This window comes from Balaenoptera musculus, chromosome 14 (genome assembly GCF_009873245.2).
Source record: "Balaenoptera musculus isolate JJ_BM4_2016_0621 chromosome 14, mBalMus1.pri.v3, whole genome shotgun sequence".
NCBI classification, from domain to species: Eukaryota; Metazoa; Chordata; class Mammalia; order Artiodactyla; family Balaenopteridae; genus Balaenoptera; species Balaenoptera musculus.
This window is the reverse complement of record NC_045798.1, coordinates 70,539,882-70,562,810: the sequence shown is the minus strand read 5'-3', so window position 1 is coordinate 70,562,810 and position 22,929 is coordinate 70,539,882. Positions and strand designations below refer to the sequence as shown.

Sequence of the window (22,929 nt, the reverse complement as noted above, 5' to 3'; positions counted from 1 at the left end):
TCATAATTCAGTTTTATTAAGAGGATGTAAAATGTTGAAAACTACAGCATATAAAAGCTAAATAGCATTATACTTGAATGATATTCCACAATCTAGTACAGAATTAAAAGCTAGATATGACATACTTGGTATAGACAATAAGTTTGATGTCCTTGCATGCTCAAATGCTGTTATACAGGACCAGGAAGGAAAATGATTCTCTCTGTTTCTGTCTACATTGCTAAAAATCCTGTCCCAAAATGAAAGACACACTTTTGAGGATAGCCAGCTTCCGCAGGCTTCCAAAAGTAAAACAGGGTCTGATTACTATAAATAGTTGTCCCTACAGTATGAGTTGACATGGATGCAAAATTTACGAGGTTTTCTTGCATGCTCAAGGAAATGATACCTACCATCGATGTCTTGGGATACGGCCACTATCTGTAGAGGAACCAGAATGTTATACAACCAAGAACACTTGGTCTTGATATTTAAATCAGCAGTCACTACTTGTGGCTTGGCTGTGTTCACTCTCACAATCTGGAAATCCAGAAACTGTGGACACCACACTGGTTTACACCTACCACTCATCTGTCTTCAGGGCACCTGTGCTTTTTCAAAAATTTTTTATTTTATACTGGAGTATAGTTGATTAACAATGCTGTGTTAGTTTCAGGTGTACAGCAAAGTGCTTCAGTTATACATATACATGTATCTATTCTTTTTCTTTTAATGCCTTGCTTTGTACTCAGTAAATGCAAATAAACTTGATTATTAGCAGAAGGAAAACACAGAAATAAAGGTAAATCTATTGCAGAAATAGCAAATGAATTCTTTTTTTAATTATTACTATTTTTTATTGAAGTATAGTTGATTTACAATGTTCTATTAGTCTCAGGTGTACAGCAAAGTAATTCAGTTATACATACATGTATATATCTATTCTTTTTCAGATTCTTTTTCATTATAGGTTATTAAAAATATTGCATATAGTTCCCTGTGCTATACAGAAGGTCCTTGTTGTTTATCTATTTTGTATACAGTAGTTGTGTATCTGTTAATCCCAAACTCCTAATTTATCCCTTCCCCTCTTTCCCCTTTGGTAACCATAAGTTTGTTTTCTATGTCTGTTGAGTCTATTTCTGTTTTGTAAATAAGTTCATTTGTATCACTTTTTTAGACTCCACATATAAACGGTATTATATGATATATGCAAATTAATTCTTAGGAAATAAATTGTGAGTGACTTAAGCGGCCTTATACTTCTTAATATTTGTATATCTGATACTAATTTCTTCCTGCCTTCCATTATTATAAGTTAAAGTAATTGTATACACGTGCTTTTAGGTTTTTAAAAACAAGCTGGAATGCTTATAAGCTCAGAAAGATGAAACTGAATGGAGAAATTTTAGCTGCAAAATAAACTGCAGTTGTAAGAGTGTCTCCAACACCACGTTGCACTGCACCCACCTTTATGACTCAGAGAAAGGCCTTTCTTGGGAGATAGTGCTCCAAGAAGCTTACAGCTTCCTCCAGGGTGACAATTAAGTCACCTCTACAAGCAATTGCCTTAGAAGGATTTCCTTCCAGTCATTTGTTCTAATCAGGAGATAAGACTACATTAGACTCCTTTTCCCTTGCAAGTTTTACACATGAAAACCTTCACTCTTCAATGAAAAGCTGTATTAACTTCTATGCTGAAACATACATTTATTTGTAGCACAAGCCTTCAGGCTAAAACCAATCCCTCAAGACTGATTTTGCCAGAAGGAAGAATGTCAAAATTCCCAGAGCCTCTTTTCCTGAGTAGTTAAAATCTAGAATATGTCTTCAAAAATTACAGGGGCCTTGAGTTCTTACCTACTGCCACCTTCTGCCTCTAGGCAAGAGGAGAACCAAGCCATTAAGGCTGAGAGGTGGGTCACTTTTTTATTTAGCAAAGGACTTGCAGGGTTTTTCCTTCAGCAGCACATTCAGTAATGTTGGAATGCTACACAGAAGCTTAGCATGGCCATTCTTTAGGGGTGACATGCTAATTTCTATACATACATTTTTTAAAAGCTAGATGTACAACAGAGTACGTAGTGCATTAACTTTTGTATAACAAAAGGGGAGGAAAGACTATATATTCATATTTGTCTGTATTGGCATAAAAAAACACAGAGTAGGTAATAAAACTGATAGCTTAGGGAACAGAGGTTTGGAGAACTTGATGGCTGGGGAGAAGAATGGAGGTGAGTCTTCTTGGTGTAGCCTTATTGTCTGGGTTTTGAATCAGGGCAATTTATTACTTATTCAAAAATTTAAAAGGTCCCATAGGAAGACATGGTCTCTCTTAATAATATTTAATTTTGTCTTACCTTTGAAAATAATTGTGATACCACTTCACTCTTTGGTTGTGCATACCAAGGATATAATGCAATATCCATCACTTCTAAGACAGGCTTCTTGTGAAAATAGACCACAATTAGATGTTGATCTTGAATAAAAACCTAGGTAGGTCTTACTGAAAATAAAGACCAAATTTTTAACCTTGACAGTTTTGTCCTGCTGAATTTCTTAGCTGTCTTTCTTCTAATAATAAAAATGCACCAGAAATAAAATTTCTATTTCATTATTTATATCACCAATCAGTAAAACAAGAAAAAAAGAAAAGCCATCAGGTGAGATCCTACTGTATTTTGGTGTATATATCCTAACCTTTACATTTTACAGATGAGGGAAACTGTGGCTCAGGACATTTCAGTGACTTGCTCATTTTGCTAGCCCAGCATACATGCCTAGCTTTGTCTGATTAGAAAGCTCCCACTCTGCCCGGAGAACCACTGTAGCTTCTCCCAAGGCATGATTCTTCTTGGAAGCAAGTGATACGTTGACCAGAAATGTTCCACTGCTGAGCTGTGGAAACTCAGGCAGGCATCTTATAAATGAAAAATCAGAGAGAAGTTTCTTATTTCTTTTCCTGCTCTAACACCCAGATAAGTTATGCTACATTGCTGCCTATAATGAAAATAGGTTCTGGAAAGTGCATTAGAAAAATGATCTGACTGCTAAAATGTTTATCCAATGGATGGAAAAAATGTCTTATCATTTCCTTCCTAACCCTGAGGCTCTATAACTCTTTCTATTTAGACATCTGAGGAGTTAGGTAGACAGTGCCTATGAATCATTTCATTATCCAGAGCACTGGTTAATAAATGTATAAGATAAAACCACTCTTCTATGATGATCCTCAACATTACTGCCTTATGTAGAGTCAATCAAGTAACTGAACTTTAATAATATTAAGCATGGGATGAATTCTTCCTCTAGTCATGTGAAATTGCCACCAGACTGTGCACAAACCATAAATGACCAAACAAAAACAAAAACAAAACGTAAATGGGACTATATCAAAATTAAAACCTATTGCTCTTAGGAAAAAAAAAAACTGTTATGAAAATAAAAAAACAAACAAAACTAAACACACTTTCACCATAAAACCAAGCAATCATGCTCCTTGGTATTTACTCAAATGAACTGAAAACTTATGTCCACACAAAATCTGCACGTGGCTGTTTACAGCAGCTTTACTCATAATTGCCAAAACTTGGAAGCAACCAAGACACCCTCCAGAGGGGAAAAGGATAAATAAACAGTGGTACATCTTGACAATGGAATATTATTCAGCACAAAAAAGAAATGAGCTATCAAGCTATGAAAAGACATGGAGGAGACAACTGCATATGACTAAGTGAAAGAAGCCAATCTGCTAAGGCTACATACTGTATGATTCCAACTATATGACATTCTGCAAAAGGCAAAACTATGGAGGCAATAAAAAGATGAGTGGTTGCCAAGGGTTGGAAGGCATGGATGAATAGGCAGAGCACAGAGGATTTTTAGGGCAGTGAAAATACTATACACGATACTATAATGATGGATATAAGTCATTATACATTTTTTCAAACCCATAGAATGTACACCAAGGGTGAACCCTAAGGTAAACTATGGACTTTGAATGATAATGATGTGTCAATGCAGGTTCACCAGTTGTAACAAATGTACTACTTTGATGGGGGATGTTGATAATGGGGGAGGTTACACAGGTGGTTGGGGGGGAGGTGTATGGGAACTCTCTGTACCTTCCTCTCAATTTTGGTGTGAACCTAAAACTGCTCTAAAAAAAATAAAGTCTTGTTAAAAAAAAAAGCCATAGAATGAGAGAAGATATCTGCAATACATATATCTTACAAAGGATTTGTAACCAGAAAATATAGAAAACTCTTACAACTCTGTTACAAGCAACTCAACATAAAAGTGGGCAAAAGATTTGAACAGATACTTCTCAAAAGAAGATAAATGTCTAATGAACCCAAGTAAAGATGCTCAACTCCATTCGTCTATCAGAGACTGATTTAACTTGACATGCAAATTAAAATTACAGTGAGCTACCACTACACACCCACAGGGAAGGTTTACTTAAAGACGTTAATAATATCAGGTGCTGGTGAAGATAAGGAGAAACTAGAACTCTCAAAATATTTCTGCTGGGAAACCAAACTACAATAAACACAACGCTAAATGTAAACTTAGCATACTGCAAAGCAATTCCATTCTTAGGTGCTCACCAGGAGAAATAAAAACACATTTCTACACGAGGTCTTGAAAATCAAGGTTCATACCAATTTTATTCATAGCAGCCAAAAAACGAAAACTACCTAAATGTCCATCAATAGGAGAATGGATAAACAAATTGTAGTATATTCATAAGACGGAATACTACTAAGAAATTTTTTTAAAAATCTTCAACTACTTAGATATGCAAGGACATGGGTGAAACTCAAAAACATTACATATGAAAGAAGCCATACACAAAAGGATTCATACTGCATGATTTCATTTATATGTAATTCTTGCTAAGGCAAATGAATTTATAGTGATAAATAGCATATCAGAGGTAGCCTAAGGCCAAGATTGATTGCAAAAAGACATCAGGGAATTTTGGGGGGTGACGATAATATTCTCTATCTTGAATGTGTATACAGGAGTACACATTTTTCAAGATGCATTAAGTTATAAATTTAAAATAGGTGTCTATTTTATGTAAGTACACCACAACAAAGTTGTTTTATGGAAAAAAGTTCTTGTCAAGATCAGGTTCCATCACAACAACTAAGCAAAAGATGCAGATAAAATTTTTCTTTAATTTTTAAAAAATATTGTGAATGTGTTTATGTTCTAAAAATGTTTAAGGTAGAGATACATTATGTAAAATTCTGACTACAATGTCTGAGATATGGTAGGTGATCAACAGATATTAATTTCATTCTTTTTTCCAGTTGTTTGTGGGTGGAAAATGTAAGTAAATACTGAGAGATATAGCAAAAGGACAAGATTATGAGTCAATGGTTAGTCATCTAAGAACAATTACAGGAGTTTAGTATTTTATGAAAGGTCGTCCCTCTTGTGATTTTTAATATGACCTGGGTTTCAGAATGTCCTTGCTGTTTACATTCTTAACTCTGGCATCTCTCACTTTTTATTGTACTCATTTGGCTTTTAGTACACATTTCCTATATTAGACATTACATTTTTAAACAAACATCCTTGTTTTTCAACTTTGTCACCAATTCCTAGAAGGCAAGAACCATGCCTGATACCTTTTATTTTTGTATTGCTGATTTGTACAGAAGAAGCATTCAATAAAATTTGAATATTGTTGATGAGATGGATAGTCTCATCTTTGAAAATACTGTTGATGAGATTGATAGCCTCGTCAATATTATTTAATCAAATAAATTAAATATTATTAACTTCCATATAAAATGAAAAACTTTGATTCAGCCAGATATTTTAAGGTCTTTTTCTTTCTTTTAATATATTTATAAACCTACAATCCTTCGTTTATTCAGTTGCTTAGTCTCTTAATAAACACACATTGAACATCACTGGCCAAGCATTAAGTGCTAGAAATACAGAGATTATTATGTGCTCATATTCTAGGAAAAATGTCAAATACAGCAACAAATTTATAACGGTGGGTCAAATGCATCATGAGAAGTGTGTGGACAGGGAGAAAGATGGTGCCGAGATAAGGTTCCAGATAAAGTTCACAAAGAAAATTTTGATCCATCCATTCATTATCTAATCTAAAATTCTGCAATGAAATGTAATGTCACTTAGATATCTGAATGTAGATGATCTATAATTGATACTATCAATAAAGATTGAGTTATTTGGGCATTAAGATTGTGGCTATTTTCCCAGGCAAGGGCAGTAGCTCCTCTTCTCTGGTTACTTAAACACCTGCAGTTATGCCTAAAGTCAGTAGGCCCACCCAAGCCTTCACTTTTATTTATGAGAAAGAAACTTTATTTGCATAAGACAGCCCAGAGAGTCAACAGTGAACCCATAAATTAGGATATGAAGTTGATCTCTTCCATTTTGGACCTCAGTGGAAGGTCAAGGTGACTACTATGGGCAGCTTTCTTCCAAAGAGGGAAACATTTCTGGCAATTCTGAATGAGAAGTAGGTCACAAGGATTTTGTCTATTTACGTATTTCCTTGATTGCAATTTGATATAAGGAGGTAATTTGGGCCAATCTGCTCTCTCTCTCTCTTTTGGCCAAAAAAGGGGAAATAGCATTAGGAAAACAGTTCAAGTCATTACATCTTCATTCAGTTGAAAACTCAAATGCTCATGCTACCTCATTGGTCAGGGGCCTTCTATATGATGTTTCCTTTATGAAATTTTCCACCCTCTGCAACTTTCCTTTATCTAGAAAATCCCTCCTTATCCTCCAGATCCTAATTTACATGCCACTTTCTGAAAGATGGCTTTCTTGGCTGCATGCCTTCAAATACACACCCAGCTCCTATCCCAACAGATTAGTAGAGCTTCCCTCATATGCTCTCACACTACTTCTTCATAAAGCTTACAACATTTGTAATTAATTAGTTATTTGTTTATTTTCTGCCTTCCTTACCAGTCTGCACCCTCTGTATGGGCAGACACTGTTTCTATCTTGTTTGTATAATAGGCACCTAATAGCTATTTGTTTAATAAATGAAATTTACATACAGTAATGAAATTCAGGGAAATAATGCTTTCAGTTTGTTAACGAGAAATCCAAGATAAAGCAGTTATCTATTACATAAGTAATTCTCACAATTTTTAAATAGCATCCTAGTTTGATAACATTGTATTTCCCTTCTGCACTATTGAGCATTACTATAAAACCTAGGTTCTATTTAACATAGAAGTTACTTTTATGGCAATATGTGTAATTCCATTTTATCATAATTAAACACAGAAAAATAAAATGCTATGTGAAGCAAAAGGCAAAACTTTCTTTAGATACTATGGTTGTCCTGACTCACATCTTTTCTGTTTTGACCCTACTCTTGTTTACCAGAAACATTCACAACATCCCAACTTCTATGGTTTCCTAAGAGGGTTGACTGAATCACATTGAGTAATTCAAATGATACATATTTTAGTAGCATTGTATTTTTTCAAAGTGTGCATTGCTCTAAAGTCATTTTTATACTGCTACCAAAATATATCATGTATCATATAATCACCCTGTTTTGGCATGATTGTGCTACACGTAAAGTCTATTCAGATAGTAGTCATTTACTACTGAGTTTTACTTTTAGATGGTTATAAATTCTATCACAGTTAAGACTGTCAGAAAATTTTTCTGAAAGTTGGAAATAAGGCAAAAATGTGGGGAACTTATCCTTATCCATAGATGGTCAATGGCCACCTAAGGATTGTCTAGGCAGGTGCAGTGCTATCTCAAAGAAATTTCAGTGAAGATAGAAATGCTGCCCAATATGGTAGCCACTAAGCCAATATGGTAGCCACTAAACAAAATAAAGTTTTATTATGTTTAATTTTAATTAATTTGAGTTTAAATTTTAAATTTAAAATTAATTAATTTGAGTTTAAATTTTAATAGCCATATTAAAAGAGTTAGTGGCTACTTTATTGCACAGCACAGGTCTAGAGGAATGTACTACTTATTTGTCTCATTTATTATTATTATTATTTTTGAATTTTAGAATTTTATTTATTTTTTTATACAGCAGGTTCTTATTAGTTATCCATTTTATACATATTAGTGTATATATGTCAATCCCAATCTCCCAATTCATTTTTTATTAAAACACCTAGACTTTGTAAAATTACTTGTTAATTTGTAGAATTTTATCCATTAGATATGCAAATAATTTTTGCCCAGTGGAGCAAATAACCCCAAAGATTTATGACCTGTTAGATATTAGCCAGTTTTCAAATCTGTAGTAATTTTGCTTTAACATATCTTTGTTAATTTGCCTATGTATACATAATGCCTCACATTTTCTCCAAAGTGATCGTAACATCTGGTTTCTTTATTAATTAATATGTGAAACTGTTCATATTTGTTCATTTGTTTATTTTCCAGAGAGGCATGATTTGAAAATTAGATTTTAGCAGTTTGGGAGGTCACCCCCAAAAGCCCCTAAAATTCACTTATAAAATTATTTTTGAGATTTCTCAGAGAGCACCTGATAAATGACAAAGATTTGTTATTTTACTCTAAAAAAGTGAAAATAATTGCTAGAAATAATTAGGTTTGTTTGGCAGTTTCATAGTTACTAATTAGCTCAATACTATTATATAAGAGCTGTAAAATCAGAATAGAGACTCAGACTTCCTTAGGCTAATTTGCATAGATAAACTATTAATATAAATATTTCAGAAACGAGATGCTTTGTGGGGAAGGCCCTGGAGATTCTTCAGTGCCTTCCGTAATATGTTGTTGTCTCAGAGAAAACATTGGTCAAACCATTATGAGAGGCCTATTAAAGAATTTTACTCTCCTCTCTTCTGACATCATTGGTTATTGTCAGAAATTAACAGCCAATCAGTCTCATCATCAAACAGCTCTCTGTTTCTGGATGTCTGCCTGAAGGCGCTGCCATAAGCTATAGGCTAGAATCGGTGTCTTCGACAAAGGTCAATCCTGGAGCCCTATACAAAGGACAGTACCAAGTATCTTCAAAGAATAGACTCTGCGGTATAGGCTTCTAAACTCACATGGCTTAGACAGCTTTCAGGCTGTACCTGTGAAATGAGTCAGGATTTGCTGGACTCCTTGTAACCCAGAAGCAGGCATAGTGCATGAAAGGATTAACCACCAGGACTAAATGAGCTCATGAGGAAAAAGCAAGTGTGATTATTTGTCTGGAATATGTTTGGCATTATTTTAACATTCTATTTTTTAATGAGCATATAAGGAAATGCTTTTTCTTCCTTCTTGAGTTATTTCTAATCCTAACATTAGAAAGTTATGCTTTTGTAAACTGAAATTAAATGTTCTAAATGGTATCTGAGTCTCACCAACCCACTTGCAATTTAGAAGTAAATATTTTTACTGAGTCTCCTTCCTTTCCATGGCAATAAAAAATATATATATAAAACTATAATAATAAAATAATAAAAATTATAATATAATATTAAAAATAATAAAATAATTTAAAATCTCCATAGTATCAATAGGAATCTATCACCACATTTACCAGGATATAACTACACAAATCAGTGTTGTAACCAAGTCTATGCTTGGAGTGTCATATTTCAGATGGATTCTTACTTAAGTATGGCAGCTTATCATTATAGAACATATGTGGAGTTGATGCCCACAAAGCCTTTCTAGGAAGCTGATCTAGTAGATTAGGGAATTTAGCAAATTTGAAGGAGCTCTAAAAGAGAAGCTTTCACCTAAACGTATAGGTATTGCAGGTGAAATCTAGTGGAAAGAGTGTTTTGGGGTTGGTTTCCTAGCCTTAAGATAGAAGACGTACTAAAAGAGAATTTTAAAAGTCCAACTTAAGATTCCTTATGAAAATTTCCAGACAGAAGTAAATTTTGTGGCATTAGTATTGCTCAATACTGTAAGGACCTGTATTTGCAAAGCAAACTCTAGAAGGCCTCTATGGTGAATTAACATTCTTGATGCACCTTTGGAAATAATCAGGTCAAAGCTATGCTCCAGTAAGACTTCACTTACAAAAAGCTGATGGGCTGGACTTGGCACACAGGCTTAGCTGGTCAGTCCCTTATCTAAACCATAGAAATGAGGCATAAAGATGGGCAGAAAGTACTTTCAATAACATATGGGTCACAGACCACCTTTGGCCTTGTCTAAGGAAAGGGACTTAGTTCATCCCATTGTTTACTATTGATTAAAAGTCCCAGATTTAGTCAAGTTACTTGTTAACTTTTAGGTTTTTCTCCCATCGAAATGAAATTATTTTTTGTCTGATGAAGCAGATAATCCCAAAGATTAACTTTTTTTTTTTAAACTCCACAATCTTACCCTAACACTTCTTTTTTAAATTGTGACTATATCCCGTTTCTTAAATGCTTTTCAAACTGGTCATGACATCTTACTGATATCCTTCATGAATTAATTTATAAAAGAAAATTTCTTATACATGTCTATCTTATATTTGCCCAAAAGTTATAATTTTACGTTTTGAAATTATACTTAACAAACTATAAGCTGATACAATAAGGCCAGGTTGAAAAACATAAGACATGGTTTCTCATGACCAGACCGCTTAGAACTCCAGGATCATCATCTCTAAACTGGTGGTGGTAGACAAAGATTTCTAAAGTCCCTTCTAAACGTCACTTTAAATATACTAAAACTGAAAAGTTTGAATACGTTAATGGAGGCAGAATATTATTGAAAGAAGGAAACTTTCACATTCTGAAAATAACTTGAACAGACTTGGAATATACTGTCTTTTTATTGCAGTAACAACTAAAGGGATCCATTCAAAATGAAAAAGCACCATTTAGATGATCACTTTGCCAGGAGCAGTTGCTCTTTCATTGAGCCATTTGTCCTTCATATAGATAACTTTTGACATACACATAGAATGATACAAGATTTGTATCTTTCCTAGAGTTTTTTCTTGTTAAGGCGTAAAAAAAGGTCATTCTTTATCAAAGAGTATATGCGATGCTCAGACAGAAAGTCTCTCTGCCCTTTTCAGATTGAGAGCAAAGTTGCTATAGATCTGAAATGGAATTTTGATCTAGTTTGAATTTTGACAAATGGAAAATTGAGAATAATTTAAACTTTTCTAAAGCAGGGCATTAGAATGGTCTGTTAAGGGTCAAAGTTCTATATTCTAAGGTTTTTAAAAAACAGTTTATAAAAGAAGTGAAAGGCAAGATAATAATTAAAGCAATATAGATAAAAGTATCCTACAATATCATGATGCAAATGAATCATTTTGGGGTTCCATCAATAATTGATTTGGTCAGTGTTTATTTTACAGTGATTGAAATATTTTCTGTGTTAAGAAATATAGGGTCTTATAATACAGACCATCTTGAATCCAGTTATGAATTAATTCTAATCTTGAAAATGAGGATTTACCCATAGTTATCAGAGTAAATGCAGTAGAAATTTGGCCTCATAATCAGAATTGTGGATTTATTATAAACGAATAATTTATTTATTTGGTTATCATGCAGATGTGGTTTAATGGGAAAATTTCAAGGGTGTTCAGTTCAGAAATCTGGTTGTTTTATCTAAACCCTTACACAGTTTCCTGGTGTAAAAGGTGAAAATTGTGCCTGGTTAGAAATAATCCCAATGAGATGCATGGATAAGTGTAGTTTTTAAATGGGATCAAATGAAATTTAATAACTGTTTTTAAATCTAGATACTATTTTCTAGATTTTCAAGTCTGGATTGCATTACCTTTTTCGTTGTATATAGCTAATTTGAACTGCACAAGTTTCTAGTACAAATAAATTTTTTATATTGTAATTAATGATGTTAACTATGATATTTGATCTTTGCTATTTGTCGAGATTTGCTTTGTTTTTCGTGTTAGTAAATTTTTATGCATAAGAAGAATGTTTGTGTGCCTAAGAAAATAACTTTATTGGTTGCAGTTTTCATATATGTCTAATAAATTGAGATTGTAAATTGTACTCTTCAAATTCTCTGTTCTTATTAATGTTTGCCCAGTTCTGAGAGAATTTTGATAAAATCTCTCACTATGATTGCGGATTTTTCTATTTTTCCTTGCTTTATATATTCTGTTTATATTAATTTAGGTTATGTTATTGAGTGTTTACAGGTTCAGGATAGATACATCTTACTGGTGAATTGTACATTTAATCATTATTTTACAACCCTTTTAAATTTGAATTATGCTTTCTCCTTTAAAACAAGTTTTCCTACTATGATTACTGCTATTCCAACTTTCATTTTATTAATTATCTGCCTTTTAGATATTACATTTGTCTCTCACTTAATAATATTAATGTATTACTAAAATTCAATATATTGCAATAAAGAAACTAAGACCTAAATAGATCAAGTTACATTTCCAAGGACACATACATGGAGAGTGACTGAGCAGAAGATAGATTTAAATACCAGCAGCACAAGGCCTCATGAACTTGAATTTTAATTTTACTTTCTGACTTGAATCTCTCTACTGCTTTCTTCACCCTCAGCAATGGCCATTGCACTTTGTTGGTCCTGCACAGAACAGGCTTTAGTCTGAGTTTGCTAACTTGTCTGGCTGCCACTCTGGAGTATTCCATCTTCTTCCACAAGAGCAGGAACTTGGCCACATCCAATCTAGACCAGTCAGGGACCTTATTCCCCCAGTGATGCCTCTTTTCAATGCCATCCTCTTTCATGCTTTAAATTAGGTTAGCTTTTCATTTGGGATTCTGTCTAGTAAAGTAGCTTCACCTAGATCTAGCTGATAACATCCAGGATTAATGTTTTCCTTTGAAATGACTAGGGAAAAACACTGTTGAACAATTTTGCCAATATACGTAGCTGTATTATCACGAGCAATAGGGGGAAAATACTTAAAAGTCACTCATAGCAATTTTACACTTAAAAATTATATATATACTGTGGCTGTTTGTGCACAGGCATATATTTTAGGGCTGCACACTGATGAGATGGTAAAACTCCAAAAGTGTTTAGATGTGAGTCACTCCAAGTATCAATAAAGTATCATCTTCACCAATGAACTCGCTTCTTCAACTTGAGCCTGAACCCTGTGCTGTGCACTGTGAAGTGCCACGTTCATCTCACTGAACTTCTCGAGAAGTTGTGTTTGACAGGCCAAGTCCAGTTAGCACAGTCCTGGCAAGAGACATGTAGCTAACCTCCTTGGGTGTGGTCACCTCAGTCTGGCATTCCCTAGGAAGAACAGCACCTTAATTAATCCCCATCAAGCACTGTGCTGGTGGGTCCTGAGGAGACAATCAAAAATATACCATAACTGCATCTGACAAAGCTCCTCATGGAGACTTGGTCTTTAGGAAATTCAGGAGCGTTGCTCTCTTTTTCTGCTGTCTGTGGAAGGGGCTATCTTTTCTCCCTCAACTGTGTGATTATAGAATCACCGGAAGAATTTAAAGGGGGACAGGAGTGATAAAATAGTCCAATACTTGTTTATTTGACTAGGTATTCAAAGGAGTGAATTCATAAAGTTGCAACAATACTTTATAAGTTATAATGGAAATTTAAATCTGCCCCAGATATTGTCATGGACACTCAATATGTTGTCTCATTTTTCTCAAAACTCTGTAAAGAAAATCTCATTCTTCTCAAAACTCTGTAAAGTTTCATCAAGGGGGTGGAATGCTCAAGATTTCAAGGTTTAAGAATGACACAGGGGCTTCCCTGGTGGCGCAGTGGTTGAGAGTCTGCCTGCCAATGCAGGGGACACGGGTTCGAGCCCTGGTCTGGGAGGATCCCACATGCCGCAGAGCAGCTGGGCCCGTGAGCCACAATTACTGAGCCTGCGCTCCGCAACAAGAGAGGCCGCGATAGTGAGAGGCCCGCACACCGCGATGAAGAGTGGCCCCCGCTTGCCACAACTAGAGAAAGCCCTTGCACAGAAACGAAGACCCAACACAGCCATAAATAAATAAATAAATAAATAAATAAATAAATAAAATGACACAGAATGGATTTAAATTGCAGTAGGCTTACACAAAGTCTGCACTTTTTCTATTACAGCGCATGCTGCCCTCTGCTTGGCTGAATCTTTCACTGGGATCCCTGATGATACGTCACTTTTTTCAGGGAAACTTCTAGACAACCACATCTAAAAAAGCCACCAAGTCGTTCTTTATCTTAGCACTCTCTTCTAATTTTCAAGTTAGTACCTAACAGATATATTCTGGTTTATTTGTAAGAAATTATAATAATAATTTTTAAAGAAGTTTAATAATCATGTGTTTGGTTCATAATATTTGTTTGTTGCCTATTTCCCTTCACAAAATGATGGAATGATGGAGACCATGAATGTTGGACATACCTTGTTTACTAGTCTAAATTCCATACCTGACATACATTAAGAAATTGATAAATATCTATTTTTAAAAAGATAATCCATTATTATTTTTTAATAGCAATAATAATAAAAAGATAGTCCAAAAATATTAAATGCTGTGTCCGTAAAATTTTACATTAACTCCAAAGTGCAAACTGCAATTATTACATTATATGCGGGGGAATAGCAAAGCTCATTTGCAACTTAACACCTATGAAATCATGATTAATATTTGTCAACAGTTTCCTTAGAGTTTTTAACTTCTTCCCTCTTCAATAAAAGACCTAAGGGAAGGGACTGAGCATATATTAGTGGTGTCCCATGTTTATATCAGTTACAGTTGTGAGAATCAGGAGGGACAATTAATGTTTGGGATGAATCTTATCAACAATGCACGGCACACATTTCATATTGTTAATGGCTCTTTTCTACCCAAAGGCTGCGTCTCATCTATTTAAAAGCCTTCTACTGTACCTACAAACTTATTTCTTTATACATAAAATCAATTTCTGTAAACGACATCTTTGCTTTTGAGAAAAGCTTCTTCCGAAAAATTTTTCGGGATAAAAATGGATACTCGCTTACCCCTATTGCCAAACTCCAGCAAAATACAAAACTTATCCCTCCTGGTTTGCACAACTGTAACTGTTGCCACTAATACTCTTTCATTCCATTCCCTTTAGGTCTTTTATTTATTAAGGGAAAATCATAATTAGATTTCAAAGAAATTCTCAAGTGACATATAATTCCTATTTATTGTGGCTTGTATATGTGCCCAACAGAGTCTGAAAAACTCATGTTAGCACTGTAATCACCTTGCAGGATAAATTGAGAAGGACTATTTGTCATTTCTTTACATTTGTTTCTTTACGCCTTCAACAAACACGAAGTGCTTCCCATTGGAAGACAACCCCCAGCTGCATTTTCCACAGCTTCTACCAGGAGATATCTCTTCTTACTCAAAGCACAGGCGCTCAGAAAACCAAAATAAAAGTAAACTGAAATACCAGAACAAGTTTTGCTGATGTCTTTTCTCCCTACACACTAGTTTCTTCTAGGTGGTTTAGTCATGTAAAAGCTATTTTTTTCCATCTCTTTCTTAAAGGTCTTACTAAGCACCAGTTTCAAATGGAATATGTTATATTCTTTAGAACCCTCCCCACAAGGCTGCAGGCAAAATTGGTGTAACCAGATTTGCTATCTGCTGAACCTTTTTAAAAAAAAATATGTATGTAAAATTAACCTTTTAGAAATACCTACCTTACTTAATCAGCAAATCTAGACAATACTGATATTCACCTGGATCTGCAGGACAGGGAGACTTTTCAAGGCCTAAGGGGGTTATCCTCAGGGATAAAATCACCAGATAATCACTACTTTCACACTTTAACAAATTAGCTTTCGCTTTTGCATTTTATTCTTCAGCTTAAACTCCACTTGTTGGCCAGCAATTCCAGATTTCTGCTGAGCACTCTTCCCACTGTCTTCAATTGACTCTAGCCAGTGGACTTAATTTCAGGGCTTAAATTCAGGAAGAAGTTTCAGGTTCTGAGAAAAGTATCAAATTCTGAATAAGATCTATGTTCTCAAGATTTTTTCCCCTAAGTCATCACTGAATTCAATGAACCGGTAGACTGAACATAAAATGAAGTCATTTAAAATTATTTATGATAAGACATGTATGAGTATGACGTAAAACTGAAGATTAAGGCTGCAAATCATATGTTGGGCAAGAATTTTCAAGCTAAGTATTAATTTGAAGAATTGAGTCAACATTCTAAACTTGGAATACAAAAAATGTTTTTAAAAGAGAGAGGGAGATACTTTATTAACAAAAGTTCATGGAGCTATCTAGTATATTGTTATACCAACTAAAAATAAACTTTAAAAATTACTTTTCCATCACAGAATATTGAAAGGCTGTTACTAACCCCAACCTGATTTCCCTAATTTCCACTAGAAGCAAGGCATTGTCTTCAAAAAGATTTTCCCTGCTAAAGAAATATTATATAGCAATATTAGCATGTTATTTTTACATACTTATATTCATTTGCATTTAAGGATTTGCAAATTAATATAAGCTTTGTAAATTTTTGTTACATTTTGAAAAATATGGGTAGCATATTTATATAGTAAATATTCCATCAGAATGTTCTAAATATACCAAGTATGGAACAATAAAATAAGACTCAATTTCTCCCTCCCTCATATCCTCTGTCCCTCTTTCTTCTACAAAACTGAGTTTTAGAACTATAGGTGTGTTTTCCAAAGTTTGATACTTAAACAATTTGAAATCTCACTTAGGGTGTTCCAATATAGAAAATATATTGTACTTAATTTTTGAAACACTAAAAGGATTTTAAAATTTATTTTAAAAATTGCTTTCATTGAAGTCACTTTTTCGATACTGATGAATTGCTTTGCGTCTTAGTTTGATATTTTCTTTCCTGAAATAAATTAAATGACACTGTTTATCTTAAACTTTTCTATGAATTGACCATTAATATGACAACATTTTATTGAGTTATAAATATGTTTACCTAATACATTTTGGTATAAGTTTCCTAAATCTGATCTAACTTCTAAAGTAATAATCTAATCTGACAGTTTGACAAGGCTTTAAAATTTTCAAAGAGATTTTAATGCAGGAAATTTGTACCAAGGCCCCAGAAAAGCAACTTCAATTGATTTGTAAAATACTTAAAGGGAATGTCCAATTTTCTCTGTAGAGTCATCTTTATTTAGATTTTCTAATAGCAAACTACTCCCTTACCACACATAACCAGATTTATTGTTGAACAAGAAAGGGAATCTAAGATTATTATTTTTTTAAATATAACCTACTAATTGTAGTATTGAGTATAGTATGGTCAAGAGAAAGCAAACTAGATTTTTCTTCAGTGGCTTTACACTGAGAGGTACAGAATGGTCTAACAGCTTTCTGGCAGCCCACATTTATGACAAGAGTATTTGAAATCAGAAATAAACGAAGCATAAAAAGACTCCTACACTGCACCACTGCAATGATTAGAAAGGACCTTTTTTGAGCTTTGAAAACAGAAAGCAGCGAGCAAGCAAGCAGCCTGCAGCCCTGAGCAAAAGCTCTTTCCCATCAAAACTCTGTTGCAAATCCAGCTTCTCCTCTTGCAAACCCACAGGCTAGAAGAGGGAACCACAGCCACTCCAAAGTGGAGTTTCAGGCCCATCGTTAGTGGTTTCTGTCACCGTCTTGGTTCTTTTCCTTCATGAATGAAATATGTAGATGGCATCTTACATTGGATCCTTCAATGAGGAAGAAGGTCAGAAGACGTAGTTAACACAGCCAGCACATTAGAAATCTGTGACCGATGTACTTACACCTCCAAATGCCTCCAGATTTCAGCCTCTGGAAATATCTAGCCCATTTCTTTATGGCACTGTTGCTTCCATCAGCTGTGGAAATTAACATAAAATAATATAGTAACCCAACAAGTGCTGGACAGTGTTCCAGAGCATCAGATTAAGTGAACACTAAAGGTACACGGACGGTGTACAAAATCTGAATGATAAACAGCAAGTAAATACCTTCCGATCCACCAGAAGGGGGAAGGATGCTGAACTGCTACGGCTGCTGCCTGCTCTCTTGTGTAACAGCAAAGGCGGCTCAATCCCTCTGACAGGCGGTGAAGCTTGGCTGCCTATTGGCGTCTGGGCGGTCCTAGTGCCGGCCCCAGGTTAGCACACAAGGTAACTCTGAAGAGCCTATTTCTTGTGATTCTTCTAGTGGGTTTCATCAAGGGTTTTTCGGGTACGTCAGCTCGTTAAGCATTAGGGCAGTGGGGCTTGGGTTTGGAAAAAGTGATTAGTAAACAGGGTTTCTAATGTTTCCAGATACTGCTGAAACAAACAAAAAGATTACAGATGATCTTGTCTGTTAAATAAACTGTGCTATGGAAAATATTAGAGCCAGAGGGCTTATAGAAAGAAAACTAATTCCCACATATACTAAATTGACTGCAATCCATGTCTTTTGCTCCCCCCACCCCACTATATTTAAAAGGTAAAGGGAAAAAAATATGAAGAAGTAGGGGATCTTTAAAAGCTTGAGAAATCTTTTCTTACCATTTGCAACAAGTATTTGTTAAAGACCTAAAAACTCCATGTTTAGTATATTCTGTTTAGAAGTCTCCAATAAAATAAATGCAAAGCAAACAAAATAGAGACCTATAGGAGCTTATTCTCTAAGAGAGGCAAAACGTACAAAACTCCAGATAAACACCACCCTCCATCTTTCTCTATTCATTTGCCCCACTTTTTTTTTCCTTTGTAGCACCTTTTCCCATATAATATTTTTACTTTTTTATTTAGCTATTGTCTAACTCCCCAAGGCAACATAAGTTCTATGTAGGAATCTGTTCTATTCACTTTGATGGAGTAATACTTTGAGCGCCTGGAAGGTTACTTAGCACATAGTAGGCCCTCAGGAAAAAAATATTTGTGGAAAGAATGAACAAGACACCAAGCTAAGAAATTACACTAAAGAAAACAAGTACAAAAGTTAACTGATTAAATTCAATTGGCAGATCTCTCTAAGCAGCTGTTTTATTTAAGGGATTGTGTTGAGTTTATATTTACCTTTAAGAAGCTTATAATTTAAATGTAGAGAAGAGATATTAATATATGTCTGCAATCAGACAATTATGTGCACATATAACATTTGCCCTAATGGAGTAAACAATATAAGTCAGGATGTGCAATACTTGCTAGAGGTTTTGTTTTGACATTATGAATATGGTGTTCAGCCAGGGGATTGGGTTTGAGAATTCAACACTGATTTCTCCCCCCAAGTACTTAGTTAGAGTTTGGTTGCCAGTAGGCTGTTTGGTTCAGAAGGGATCAGAATCTGCAAAGTCAACTCCACTAAGATTTATTAAAAGAGTAAATATAAATACTAACACAGGTGAAGAGAAGGAAGGCAGGTAGGTGGGTGCTACAGGCCCCAGCTCAAAGCCTCAGGAAATCAGCAGGAGTGTCTAGCATCCTCCAAGAGGTGGTTGCCTTGGAACAGTGGGGGGCCCCTCACACCTAGTGGTCCAGGAGGTCAGACCTTGTAGGTGACAAATGGCAGCCAGTAGCAAGAGTTTGGGCCCATAACAAGATTTGCTGGTAAGGCTGAGGCTCAGAATTTCAGAGACCAAGAGGGGAGAGAGAGAAGATGGAACATCAAAGTAAGACTCTCCCCATGAAGCACTCAAGGCAGAGTGTTCTTAAAGGAAAAGTACACACCCAAAACTCACAGGGTCAGACTGAGCCCAACAGTAAGGGGCAGTCATGCTTTTTAAGATCTAAGGATCTGGAAGTCAATCAGTTGGACTGATCTCAAGTCACATGCAGGTCAAGCAGCTGTGACTGTGTTTGGGGAAGAACTGCCTGAAGAGAGAGTCAGGCTAGTCATTAGAGAGTCAAGTTAAGCCAGAGTAATTTTTTTTTTTTTTAATTTTTTAAGATTTATTTATTTATGGCTGTGTTGGGTCTTCTTTTCTGTGCGAGCACGTTCTCTAGTTGTGGCAAGCGGGGGCCACTCTTCATCGCGGTGCACGGGCCTCTCACTATCGCGGCCTCTCTTGTTGCGGAGCACAGGCTCCAGACGCGCAGGCTCAGCAGTTGTGGCTCACGGGCTCAGTCGCTCCGCGGCATGTGGGATCCTCCCAGACCAGGGCTCGAACCCATGTCCCCTGCATTGGCAGGCAGATTCTCAACCACTGCGCCACCAGGGAAGCCCAAGCCAGAGTAATTTTGCCTCATGAAAGAAAATTGTTTTGTTGAGCCCACAGATTATGATTAGTTTATCCATTGCATTTCTTTCCACTCTTCTCAATTGAGCATGTTTTCTGAAATGAGATTCTGTTTTAAAGAAAAAGTTGACTACCAGCAAAAGGTGCTAACGTACACTCCAGAGATGCTGATAAGTACATAAGGTGTGTGGACGAGACCGTAGCAGAGGAATGGCTGTGGCTGGCCTAAGAGGGAGGCAATACCCCTCCATCAAGCCTCTCTTTGTAGCCACTGATTTTTATGAGTTGGAGAGCATCCTGGGGAACGATGCACTATGTCCATGGTTGGGCCTCAGAAAAATACTGACATGTCGTCTTTGCATGATACCAAGTGTAGTAGGGCTGCTGAGAGACATGTCACTACATACATAGAAATTTATAAAAATCAAAAAGATTCAATCAACATAAAATAAAGAACCTTGATCTAGTGAATGTAGGGGAAAACAGAGAATGTATCTTCTTTTTATACAAATACGGAACGTATATCAAAATTGATCATGCCTTAGGTCATAAAACAAGTTGCAAAAACTTCTAAAGAATCAATATCACACAGACGATGTTCTCTGGCCAGAGTGTAATTGCATATGTCAGCGACGAAATGATAAATCAAACATTCCTATACAGCTGACAAATAAAACCACATGTCTAAATAATTCATGAGTCAAAGAAGAAATGAATACACAAAGTTAAAAGTAATTACAAATGTACAATCATAAAAATACTACATATGGGAGGCTATAAAAGCATACTTAAAGATAAATTTATAGTCTTCAGTTAGAAAATTAACAAATAAAAAGGCAACAAATTATGGAAGAAGATACTGAATAATAAATATCAGAGAAGAAATCAATGAAATAGAAAACAAATCTACACTATAGAAGTATAGAATATAAAGAACCAAGAAAGCCAACAGTATTTTTTTTAAGTTAATGAAAGAAGTAAATATTTGGTTAGAATTGTTAAATATAAAAGAAAGAAGGCACAAAACCCATTTTAGAACACCATAGAAGACAGTTTTTCAGTTTCTTAAAAAGTTTAACGTACATCTGTCATATAACTCATCCATTCCACTCCTAGGTAGCTGTCCAAGAAAGATGAAAACTATACAAAGATTTGGATGTGAGTTTTCATAGCTTTAGTTGTAATAATTGGAAATGGAAAATAATCTACATGTTGATCAAGAGATGAATGAATAAACATACTGTATATTTGTATAGTGGGATAAAACTCAGCAATAAAAAAGGAATTAAGTGTTGATATATGTAACAACATAGATGAATCTCAAAATCCTTATGCTGAATGTAAAAAGCCAGACAAGGAAGGGTACATATTGTATGCTTTCATTTATTTAAAATACTAGAAGATGCAGATTTACCTATAGTTACAGAAATGAAAGCAGAGTTTGCATGGGGACAAGGGGCAAGAAGAGACTATTGGGAATGACGGATGATGAATGCGTTCATTATCTTGATTATGGTGATGGTTTCACAGTGTTTACAGAAGTCACAGTTCACTGTGTTAGGCTGAGTCCTCAAGAGGCAGATACCACAATAGGATCAGATTTTAAAAGAGCATTTGGGGGCTTCCCTGGTGGCGCAGTGGTTGAGAATCTGCCTGCTAATGCAGGGGACACAGGTTCAAGCCCTGGTCTGGGAAGATCCCACATGCCACGGAGCAACTGGGCCCGTGAGCCACAACTACTGAGCCTGCGCGTCTGGAGCCTGTGCTCCGCAACAAGAGAGGCCGCGATAGTAAGAGGCCCGCGCACCGCGATGAAGAGTGGCCCTCGCTTGCCACAACTAGAGAAAGCCCTCGCACAGAAACGAAGACCCAACACAACCAAAAATAAATAAATAAATTAATTAATAAAATGTCTCTTTAAAAAAAAAAAAAAGAGCATTTTGGGGGGGGGAAACCTGAGAGGAAAACAGGTGAGGGAGATAGAGGAGCCTGGGAGAACCATGAGACTACAGTACAGAACAGAACAGGTATGGGAGAAAGGAAAGTAGGGTGGAAAACAGGAAGGTCTTGGACAAGAGTATAGTTCTAAGAAATGTTGGCAAGGTTGAAACGGAGTTCTCTGGGCCCATCAGTGGAGTCCTGCATCTCGCAGGAAAGGGTCTGTCTTAGTTCCCTGCTGTACTTGGTCACTGGGTGAGCGCAGCCTGTGGGAAGTGTGGCCTTGGTCCAAATGCAGTGATGGATTTCAGAGCATAGCAGTCAGCACTGTTAGCCAGTTACTCTCCCAGCAGTAGGACATCTGAGAAGGACAGTCCCACGGCTACCCCCTCACCAAATTAGACACATTAAAAAGCTGCTGTTGATTGTATGTCAATGATGACTCAATAACATTATTAAAATGAGAGACCCAATAGTGGATAAAGCAGAAGTTAAACATAAAAAGAGAACACTATGGACAACTTTATGCAAACAGACTTGGAAACTTGGAAATGGACAAATTCCTAGAAAAATATAAATTACCAAAACCGATTTAAAAAAACAGAAAGTCTGATTAATTCTAGCATTATGAAAGAAATTAAAACAAGTACTCTACAATCCAGTAATCCTATTCGTGAGATGATACCTAAGAGACATATACAGGAATGGTCATGGCAGCAATGTCTGAGTAGTAAAAACTTGAAACCTTCAAACTGCCATGAAAAGAAGATTAGATAAACTCTAGTTACACAACTAATAATACACAGCACTACAAATGTATAATCTTATACACAACCAAATTTTGAAACATATATTTAACTAAAAGCATAAATC

The 22,929-nt window shown here is 35.5% G+C and overlaps 1 protein-coding gene across 1 annotated transcript in view; it reads right to left on the bottom strand.

The window, feature by feature from the left end:
- Window positions 1-17,960, bottom strand: part of RAB27B (RAB27B, member RAS oncogene family) — a 166,120-nt gene extending 148,160 nt beyond the window's left edge. The window contains exon 1 of the mRNA XM_036823750.1: window positions 17,909-17,960. The gene's annotated coding sequence lies outside the window, so the exon portion shown is untranslated. The remainder of the gene's footprint in view (window positions 1-17,908) is intronic.
- Window positions 17,961-22,929: the final 4,969 nt, after the last annotated feature.